Source organism: Penaeus japonicus, unplaced genomic scaffold, assembly GCF_977035675.1.
Source record: "Penaeus japonicus unplaced genomic scaffold, GWHDUDI00000001_assembly GWHDUDI00000007, whole genome shotgun sequence".
Taxonomy (NCBI): domain Eukaryota; kingdom Metazoa; phylum Arthropoda; class Malacostraca; order Decapoda; family Penaeidae; genus Penaeus; species Penaeus japonicus.
The window spans coordinates 37,211,999-37,214,498 of record NW_028234409.1 but is presented as its reverse complement, the minus strand read 5'-3'; positions in this window follow the sequence as shown (position 1 = coordinate 37,214,498).

Below are 2,500 nucleotides of genomic sequence, written 5' to 3'. Positions count from 1 at the left end.
GAAATTATTGAACACATGCAGGGCAGATGGAAACAAATTGCAATGTCAAGATAATTCAAATCACGTGACCTTAGCTGTAATAGTTCTGAAAAAAGAAGATTTAGTATACTACATATAAAGAGTAGATACTAAGATGGATTTCAGAGAACGCACGTGATGTTTTGAATTGTGATGAGAGGCCTGGACTAAGAAGGGAAGTTAATATCCAGTGTAAGAAGAAATAGAATCACAAAACAAAAGGAATTCACTGCTCATGTGCGGCATTCTAGGAAATCTGGAAGGAAAAGAATTAAGACTTATCATTAACACGTAAAAGTTTCATATACACTATTTACTAATGTGACCATGATATGGTCGTCACCTTACCCGAGAATGAGTTCTCCAAGGGAGGCGCGGCTGCTTGGCCGAAAAACGTCGCCGTGCTGGCGGTATCTCTTTTTAACGTGACCGTACGCTGGGTCAATTTGCTGCAGGGAGCAATACTCATGGCTCTGTTAGCCGAAAAACTGCCGGAGCTGCGCCGGGCGGAAAGTAACCGTGCTCGCGGTACTTCGCGGTGGACCGTATTACAGGTTGGTACAATGGACGTCTTCTCGTGAGACCGTCGTGGCTTTCTCAGCCAAACATCGGGGCAGGCCCGGAATAACTATAAGCTAAATGACCGGTTTGGCGGTCGTTGTGATGATTGAAAAAAGAAGGAAGCACCCGGGTCTCATCCTCGTGGAGGAGGGCTGTGGTAGGCCGAGACTAGGTAAATGGGATGAAAACCGAATCTTGTTCTCAATGTGGTTAATTTTCTTAACAGAGGAGATGCTGATAAGCCAAGATAGGTAAAAATAATGGATGAATGTGATGTGGTTACGATTTAAAGGATATTCAACAGCATTATCATTCAATAGTTTCCAATAGTTGTCAACATAAATTAATCAGATAGGGGATTGGGAGAGGAAGGATTAGTAGAAAGATGAATTAGGCGAGAAATACTGTGCAAATAACTATCCACTTAATGTTCAACAAAACAAGGGCGATAAAGGAATTATTATGGGTGGCACACGTCGTCCTACCGGGTTATTAATATTCGTTTTATGCCATGACATCCTAGTTGAAGTGTCAAAGTGTGTTTGTGAACAGAAAGATAAGAACAGTTAATGCAAAAGCGCTAAGTGTAGATGGTGTATCTAAAGTGAGTTATGTGTGTGTGCATTTCGCAAAAGGTAATAAATCACATATTACACAGATAATGCGAAAAAGATACCTTCGTTACACACACTGAGAAAAAAAAATCTGAGGGAGAAAAGGCGTTATTAAGAGTGGAAAATTAGTCTGAGGAAAATAGGGTGAAAATTGAGACACGGGGACAACGTTTCCACTGACTTACCTGGATTTTCCTGCCTGACGCGTTGTATTTACTGCTGTGATCACGTGAGAGTGAAAAAAAATGAAAGCACGTGGCGAGCGGTCCACGAGTTTTAAGAATATAGGAGGCGAGCAAGACCCTGGCTGACATCCTTCTGTGAGGGTGTGCGGGAGGGTAGGTAACGTTCGGCATAGCGGGTTCTTCTTCGGAGCAAAATCGTGGCACCACCGGCTGGCACTCGTTGTGCCATCAGTTGTGGACCACCGCTGCCTCCAGTTGTGAGGGTTGTCTTAGTCTATCGTAACTGACAACCCAGCACAAGATAGGTGGTGATGTCAGACACAGGGTTTGAACATTACAGGTTTATTCCATAACGCAGATTGACTGCCGTTATGGTGCACGAAAGATATATTCACTACAGCACAAGGGTCACAGCAATAAACAATATCACAACACGTGTAAACAAGCGGAGAAATCAGGCGTCAGTGGAGCAGAGTCGATCCCGGTCTGTCGGTGTGTTCCAAACATCCTGCTTATATGGGAAGGCTTCGCATCCGACGTCCCCAACGGTGGTAATATGGACAGGTAGTCTGGAATGTAGGAGGCGTGACTATCGAGGAATTAAGCTCGTTCTGAGGGTCTAAGGTACTTGGAAAGGCAGCCATGAGTAAGTCACCCATCACTCAAAGTTAACCTGACCTGACCTCGCGATTGCCTCACTAGTTAATAGTACGAAAATGAATATATTTGTATATGGAATAATTGCTGTAATTAATATCTTATATAAGCATAATATATAATTCTATATAAGCATTCTATATCATTCTCACAATCCTCACTACCATTTCTTCATTACAAAAAGGAAAAAAAAAAAAAAAACGGAAAAGAATAGGAATAAGATATAGATGAAGAATAAAAGATGGAGAAACGGAAAGATGAAAATAACAACAACGACAAAAATAACAATGAAAAAAGGAAAACAAGAAAAAAATCCCCCCCCCCCAAAAAAAAAAGCAATAAAACAAGAACAACAATAAAATAGTCCACCTATCTCCTGCACACAAGAAACCTTTCCACTCGTGTCCCCCAAAAGGTCAAAGGTCACACAGGGGCACTCGCACGCGTTGAGAATATACGACGATT